Genomic DNA, 9,160 nt, shown 5'->3' on the forward strand with positions numbered 1-9,160 from the left:
GTCTTAGAAGTTTGTTTGTTTATTTATTTATTTTTGGCTGCGTTGGGTCTTCGTTGCTGCTCGCGGGCTTTTTATAGTTGCAGCGAGCGGGGGATACTCTTCGTTGCGGTGCGCGGGCTTCTCATTACAATGGCTTCTCTTGTTGCAGAGCACAGACTCTAGGCGTGCAGGCTTCAGTAGTTGTGGCACGAGGACTTCAGTAGTTGTGGCATGTGGGCTTAGTAGTTGTGGCTCTTGGGCTCTAGAGCGCAGGCTCAGTAGCTGTGGTACACGGGCTTAGTTGCTCCGAGGCATGTGGGATCTTCCCAGACCAGGGCTCGAACCCGTGTCCCCTCCATTGGCAGGCGGATTCTTAACCACTGCACCACCAGAGAAGTCCCTCTTAGAGGGTTTTTTTTTGCGGTACGCGGGCCTCTCACTGTTGTGGCCTCTCCCGTTGCGGAGCACAGGCTCCGGACTCGCAGGCTCAGCGGCCATGGCTCACGGGCCCAGCCACTCCGCGGCATGTGGGATCCTCCCGGACCGGGGCACGAATCCGTGTACCCTGCATCGGCAGGCGGACTCTCAACCACTGCGCCACCAGGGAAGCCCCCTCTTAGAGTTTTTTATGAGAATAATTATCTTAGCCCATTCGGGATGCTATACCAGAAATACCACAGACTAGGGGGCTTATAAATATCAGAAATTTATTTGTCACACTTCTGGAGGCTGGAAGTCCAGGATCAGAGTGCCATCGTGGTTGGGTTCTGGGGAGGACCCTCTTCTGTGCTGCAGACTGCTGACTTCTTGCTGTATCCTCACATGGCACAGGGAGCTAGGGAAGTCTGCGGGGTCTCTTTTATAAGGGTGCTAATCCCATGCATGAGGGCTCCAAGCTCATGACCTAATAATCACCTCTCAAAAGCCCCACCTTCTAGTACCATCACATTGCGGGGTTAGGATTTCAACATCTGAATTTTAGGAGGACAAAAACATTCAAACCATAGAAATCATGCTTTCAAATTTTACCCACAGGCCTTTCTCTTCTAGGACTCAGTCCTGGATACATGGAGGCAAGACCAGGGTTTGGGGAATCCTGTGTTTTCGGAACTATGCCTCACACCAAAAGCCTTAATAAACTTTTCTGTTTAAGTCTGTCTTCCCTTAAATTAGTTCTCTCTCCCAAGTTTATTCTTCCTCTTAAAAACCGGTTTCTGACATCTGACATCACCAAACAGGCCCAGACACATCTGAACCCCAGCAGGGGATGGCTTAGGCTTCAGCTAAGGAAACCATTGCTATATAACTTTCAAGTTTAAATTGACTGTAGGCTCTTTAGCCAATATGTATGCCTTTTTTTAAAAAAACAGATAATATCAGTCATTCATTCCCAAGTTAGTCGTTTTCTTTTCTTTTGCCTTTTCCTTATGAGCTCTTGGATGTCAAAAGGCAGATTGGCAAGGTCATTACTGATCATCTGATTCATGCACATTAATTATGTAAGTATGAAGTGTATCGTTCCTATTTCTCCAGGTCAGCATTCTGTTTGCCTAAAATAAATTTACTCAAATGGATCTTTACTAGGATGTGGAGCAGTTGGAACCCTCACACATTGCTGGTGGGAATGTAAAACAGTGCAGCCACTTTGGAAATCAGTCCTGCAGTTCCTCAAAGAAGTTGAACATGGAGTTACCATATGACCCAACAATTCCACTCCTAGGTATATACCTGTGAGAATTGAAAACATAAGTTCACATAACAACTTGTATACTAATGTTCATAGCATCATTATCCATCATAGCCCCGAAGTGGAAACAACACGAATATCCATCAACTGATGAATGGACAAATAAAATGTGATATATGCATGCAATGGAATATTATTCAGACACATAAAGGAATGAAGCCCTGACATATGCTACAATTAGGATGACTTTTTATTGTGAAATTCTATGTATTTCACTAAATAAATGAGTATATATTGATATTTTTCAATTTCTTTTAGCCTGTTTCATCAGCTAAAACAGGAAAACGGTGGAGGTTTTTTGTTTTTTTAAATTGAGATGCAATTCACATAGCATAGCCTCCCCCCCCCCCACTTTTAAAGTATACAATTCAATGGTTTTTAGTATATTCACAGATATCTGCAACCATAACCAATTAGCAGTCCCTCCCCCTTTCCCTACCCCCCAGCCCCTGGCAACTACAAATCTCCTTTCTGCCTCTATGGCTTTGCTTGTTCTGGAGATTTTATATAAATAAAATCATATAGGTGGCCTTTTGTGTCTGCCTTCTTCTACTTAGCTAATGTCTTCAAGGTTCATCCAAACTGTGACCAACACAGATATATTCCTGCCTTCACAGGGCAATTCAGTACAGCACACGGCTCTGTGGGACCATGTGGAAGGAACACCTACTCAGACATGACGGGCCAGGGAAATCTTTCCGGACCCCTTGCTTCCTACTAGAGGCCTGAAGTCGAGCCAGAGTCAGGGACACAAAGAGCAGACTGAGGAGAAAGAGGAAATGGCGTATGCAAGGACCCTGAGGTGGGAGAGAACACAGCATGTTCTGGGAACTGAAAGCAGTTCAGGTCCAATCTAAACATTTGGTCTGCACTGAGTCCAGACTATTACATTTAGGAATTCAGCACTTTGCCAGGGTTCCAGCTTGTTCACACTTTACTCTGTGTGTCAGTCCGTTAGAATGTTTTCAGCTGCAAGTAACAGAGGCTGACTCCCACAGGTTTAAAGATTAAGGACATTTATTATCTCATATGACAGGGTGGGCAGACTTCAGGGTTGGTGGATTCAGTGGCTTAGCAATGTCATTAGGGGACTTCCCTGGGGGTCCAGTGGCTAAGAGTCTGCCTTCCAGTGCAGGGGTTTGATCCCTGGTCAGGGAGCTAGGATCCCACACGCTGAGGGACAACTGAGCCTGCATGCCACAACTACTGAGCCCGCACGCCTCAACTAGAGAGCCCATGTGCTGCAAACTACAGAGCCCAGGTGCTCTGGAGCCCATGCACCACAACTACAGAGAAGGCCATGCACCACAACGGAAGAGCCCGCGCGCTGCAATGAAGATCCTGCAGCTAAGACCTGACGCAGCCAAAAATAAAGTAAAATAAAAAACAACAACAAAAACAATGTCACTAGGGACCCAAGTTCTTTCTGTCTGTCTCTCTGCTAATTACCTGTTCAGCTTCTCTCTAAGGCAAGTTCCCCTTGAGGCCACACAACCTGGGACAACATGTTTCCCTGTTATTTTTCAACAGGAGAGACACTCACTTCTGTTTTCTGAAAGCCCCAGCAAGGATTCCCTGACATCTCATTGGCACAAGTTCCTGAACAGAGTCCTGGTGAGGGAGCAGTTACCATGAGCAGCTTGGATTAATTATGTGGCGATGGATGGAGGACTGGGGAGTCAACCTCAGTGTGACCACACTGGGGACCTTAAACACAGTTGGGTGCCTTGGGCTGGCAATGCATTCACCAGCAGCTGCCTTGGGGTTCATCTCCCACTCTTGTATCCAAAAATATACCCAAGCCCAACTTCAAAGTAGGATGAGTAATGTGGTTTCTGTTCCACAGGTTTTGTGAGAACTGTCTATCATACCTACAAACTTCCTAAAAATTATCTGTAAACCTCTTTCTCTTTCCTCAGATTTCCACTCTCCACTACAGGTACTCCATCTCTTTCTCTGTCTCTCTGCCCCATCTTCCTCCTGAGACCGCTTACAGCCAAGCTGGTTGTTTCCTCTTTCCCCACTCCCTTTCTTTAAATCACTTAGCTTGCATTTTCCTCTCAACACAAACTACTGCTGCCCCATGCAAAGGAACAGAATTTTAGGTAATTCTACTGTTCCTCTTGCATGTTTCCAAGGGCTTCAATTCACTCTGCCAAGAATTCAACATGAGATCTGAACACTCATACTGGTGTCTCTACATACAAAGATCCTGATCACTTGAAACTCTTTCAACTCAATAAGCTTATTAATCATCAATCACTATTAAAATTTATGGGCAGTTCTCCAGAGATAAACCCACTCACATATGGTCACCTTATCTTTCATAAAGGAGGCAAGAATATACAATGGAGAAAAGACAGCCTCTTCAATAAGTGATGCTGGGAAAACTGGACAACTACATGTAAAAGAATGAGAGAAGAACACTTCCTAACACCATACACAAAAATAAACTCAAAATGGATTAAAGACCTAAATGTAAGGCCAGACACTATAAAACTCTTAGAGGAAAACATAGGCAGAACACTCTATGAAATAAATCACAACAAGATCCTTTTTGACCCACTTCCTAGAGAAATGGAAACAAAAATAAAAATAAACAAATGGGACCTAATGAAACTTAAAAGCTTTTGCACAGCAAAGGAAACCATAAACAAGACGAAGACAACCCTCAGAATGGGAGAAAATATTTGCAAATGAAGCAACTGTTAAAGGATTAATCTGCAAAATATATAAGCAGCTCATGTATCTCAATATCAAATAAACAACCCAAATGGGCAGAAGACCTAAATAGACATGTCTCCAAAGAAGATATACAGATTGCCAACAAACACATGAAAGGATGCTCAACATCACTAATCATTAGAGAAATGCAAATCAAAACTACAATGAGATATCACCACACGACAGTCAGAATGGCCATCATCAAAAAATCTACAAACAGTGAATGCTGGAGAGGGTGTGGAGAAAAGGGAACCCTCTTGCACTGTTGGTGGGAATGTAAATTGATACAGCCACTATGGAGAACAGTATGTAGGTTCCTTAAAAACTAAAAATAGAACTACCATATGATCCAGCAATCCCACTACTGGGCATATACCCTGAGAAAACCATAATTCAAAAAGAGTCATGTACCACAGTATTCATTGCAGCTCTATTTACAACAGCCAGGGCATGGAAGCAACCTAAGTGTCCATCAACAGATGAATGGATAAAGAAGATGTGGCACATGTATACAATGGAGTATTACTCAACCATAAAAAGATACGAAATTGAGTTATTTGTAGTGAGGTGGATGGACCTAGAGTCTGTCATACAAAGTGAAGTAAGTAAGTCAGAAAGAGAAAAACAAATACTGTATGCTAACACATATATATGGAATCTAAAAAAAAAAAAAAAATGGTGCTGAAGAACCTAGGGGCAGGACAGGAATAAAGATGCAGACACAGAGAATGGACTTGAGGACACGGGGAGGGGGAAGGGTAAGCTGGGATGAAGTGAGAGAGTGGCATGGACATATATACACTACCAAACGTAAAATAGATAGCTAGTGGGAAGCAGCTGCATAGCACAGGGAAATCAGCTCGGTGCTTTGTGTCCACCTAGAGGGGTGGGATAGGGAGGGTGGGAGGAAGATGCAAGAGGGAGGAGATATGGGGATGTATGTATATGTATAGCTGATTCACTTTGTTATTCAGCAGAAACTAACACAGCATTGAAAAGCAATTATATTCCAATAAAAATGTTAAAAAAAATTTATGGGCAGTTCTATTTGGGGAAAAATAACTTCAATGTGTCTAAAACACCACAACCATGTCCAAAGACAAACAAAAAATTAGCAAGTATTTGTAAAATATGTGACAATTTCCTTAATGTACATAATTACTTTTACCTTCACTAAGAAAAAGATGAACGTCCCAAGGTAAAAGATATGAACTGTCAGTTTACAAAAGAGAAAGAGAAAAAGAGATAACGTTTATTTTAATTATTGCCCACTAGATTGGCAAAGATTTAAAAAATTGCTAACACCTGGTGTTGGCAAGAATATGGAGCAGTAAGTGCTATTGAGATTTCAATTGGAACAACTTCTCTGAAAGTCGATCTGCATTTCTATCAATATTTAAAATATATTTACTTTTGACCAAACAATTAGCACTTCTAGGAATTTATTCTAAGGAACTATTCAGGCAAGGGCATAAAAATCTATGTACAGGATATTCATCATAACTCTTTTTATAATAGCAAAATTGAAAAACTTTACTGTCCAGCTATAGGGGGTTAATTTAATGAATTATGGGAAATTTGTGTTTTTAAAAACTTGATTGTATCTCAAGACCCTAGCTCAGTGACTGGTACATGTATGACTATTTATTGAATAAATAAACAAATAAATACAGTAGATATTCTATAGTCATTACAAATGATGATGCAAATTTAAATTCACTGAAATGGAAAGCTATCTGTCAACTATTGTTAAAAGGAAAAGCACGGTAAAAAACTGCATGAATAAAATAATCTCATCTTTGCATAAAAAAGCATGTGTGTGTGTATCCACAGAAAAATGTTTAGAAGTCTTTATACCAAAATGTAAATTGTGGTTCTTCCTAAATGGTGAGATTATAGGTGGGTTTTTTTGCATTTTTTTTTATTACTTTCAAGCGATGTCTGGATTGTTTATTCTAAGCATATATTACTTTTATGTAAGAAAAAGGAAATATGTATATTTAGTTAGAACAACAACAACAGCAATAAATATCTCTATGAATACATGTGCTATTGAAACACATACACATGAAAGTAAGCATAAAGTACTTTGTAGTTTTACATATCTTGCTGCGATAACCCGAAGATGACAAAGTCCTTGTAGAAGCTTGCCACCAGGAAAACTCAACAAACTGTCACAATTTTTTCCAAAAGTATACAAAAAGCCAAGTCACAGAGAGTTCTTCAGTAATACACTGTGCGATGACGTACTAGGTAGACAAGGAGGCAGATGGCACTGGCTTAGGCCTGGTCAAGGGGCCTTTCCTGGGCTACAGGATCTAGGGGGCCCAGCTGTGGTCCTCCTCTGGCCTCCATCTCCCCCACAGGCCCAGAAATCCAAGGAGCCAAGCTCATCCTCTTTTAGATCATGCTCCAAGCATCTGGGAACTAGAACAGGCCCCTGCACCTGCTTCTTGCACAGCCTTCTTCCCGAAATGTGACCTCCAGAGGGTCGCTGAGCTGGTAGTGTGCACTTTCCAAGCCCAAAAGGTGACCAACGGGTGTTGATCGGTGGAGGTATGGGTGACTGGGGTGTCCACACATGTGTGTGCAAGAATCCCAGGAGTGGGACCTGGGTTGAGCAAGGGGTGCAAAGGGAATGGGGAATAGACGAAAAGCTGGTTTTCCACATTCCAGTGTGGAACTCTGAAGAACTCTGATAATGCCAAACTTGAAGCCAGCCTTCCAGGTCATTATGAAGGTGTATTTGTAAAGGAAGCGGGTTAAAATATGCTGTGTACAGCATGTTGGCTTGATTTATTATTTTTCATAATTAGATGCATTGTATGCGGTCCTTCATTTGTATTCTTGCCCTAGGTTCCACAAACGTTAGGGACAGGCCTGGAGGCAGAGAACAAAATCAAGCAGACCAGTTTGTCCTCTGAGAAACCTCATATCACGGGTGTGGGTCTGCAGAAGAACACAGATGGTGCTCTCTCACCTCGTGGACAACTTAGACCTAGACCTGTCTTGGATGACATCTATGGCTTCCCAATACATCCACTGGTACCATCTGGACTCTAGTAAAGCAGAGAACCGATGATGAAAGGCCTAGAATATACCCAGTTCATCAGTGAAAGCAATGCTTATTAAAGAACAATTGATAGGCCAAGGGCTTGCTAAGAATGGACAATAGGATCCCCAAACATTTGGGGTCTCAAGCTGTGGAGATACCTGAGACTTAACGTGGAAAAAAAAAACAAAAAACAAAAAACTGCTTTCTAGAAAAGCACTGCTTCCTGGGAGTCCCAACTTGGGATTATGTGTGAGTTTGAGACAGAGCCAAAAATAATAACAAAGGACAATTCATAGAAAAGGAAATGCAATTACATTTTAAATATATGAAATATTTTCTACCTCACAATAAGAAAAATAATAAAATTAAAGCACACTTTTCACATATGTGTTATCAAAGATCAAATGATTTGATAATAAACAGCATTAGGTTAGGTGAAAGGCAACTGGCAATCACATGCATTTTTGGTGGAAGTGTCAAGTGGTACATCCTCTTTGAAGCTATGTTTTGGCAACATCCATCAAAAAGCAAAATGTACATAATCTTTGACACAACAATCTCATCTCAAGCAACTTATCAGATAGATACACACCTCCTTGTATAGGTGTACAAAGAAATTTGCAGCGTGTGTATTGTGTGGAGTAGGGGAAGATTGGAAACAACTTGAAATTTCATCAGTAGGATACTGGTTAAGTAAATGATGCTTCATCTGTTCAGTGGAATGCTATATTACTGTTAAAAAAGAAATAGGTTGCTTTACAAACTGCTTACAATATGCTTCAATATATGCAGAGAAAAAAAATTGTCACCAAGGATAGTACTGGGACAGTTAAATTTCCTGAAGTTGCTCATTGTATCATGGTTAGGTACAAGAATGTCCTTGTTCTTAGGAGATACACAAACAAGTATTTAGGGATGAAGATGTCTGCGACTCACTCTGAAATGGTTCGGCAATAATAATAGTAACAATAATAATGATAATCAAAGTTATCTATAGATATAAAGAGAATGCAATTGTGGCAAAATATTCATTGATGAATCTAGGTGAAAGGCGTACAAGAGTTTATCTTACTAGTGTTGCAACTTTTCTGAAGGTTTGAATTTTTTAAAAAGAAGAAGTTTACAAAGAAAGAAACAAGAGGTGCAGGGCAGTCTATAGTGTACTACCTCTTGGGAGAAATGTATACTCTACCTCTGGAAGGAAACAGAAGCTGATACCAGTAATTGCTTCTGGGATGGGGAATTGGCCTGAAGAATGGTGTAGGAGGGAGATTTACTATATAGTTTCCCTAACTATACTGCTGGGACCACTTCAATTTTTTTTTTAACTTGTGCACATATGCTTTATTCAAGCTGAGAGAGAAAGAGAGAGACAGAGACAAAGACAGAAAAAATTGTTTAAAAAGTAGCCACAGTTACTAACCAACAAACACAACTTCATTTCCATTGCACAGATCGTTAGAAAAACTGTCACTTCTCCTAATCCATTTTAGGCATGCCCACATACACTGATCAAAATCATTCAGTCTCATTCTAAAAAAATGAAGGTCAGAACAAAGAATGCTGCTGCCCAGAAACAAGCACAGTTGATATTTTCCTATGTTTCCTTGTAGCCTTTTCCCCACACACATTTTTTTGAGCATAGTTGAGATCAT

Source organism: Aethalodelphis obliquidens, unplaced genomic scaffold, assembly GCF_003676395.1.
Source record: "Aethalodelphis obliquidens isolate GAN/ISIS:26980383/991018 unplaced genomic scaffold, ASM367639v1 scaffold4, whole genome shotgun sequence".
Classification (NCBI taxonomy): domain Eukaryota; kingdom Metazoa; phylum Chordata; class Mammalia; order Artiodactyla; family Delphinidae; genus Aethalodelphis; species Aethalodelphis obliquidens.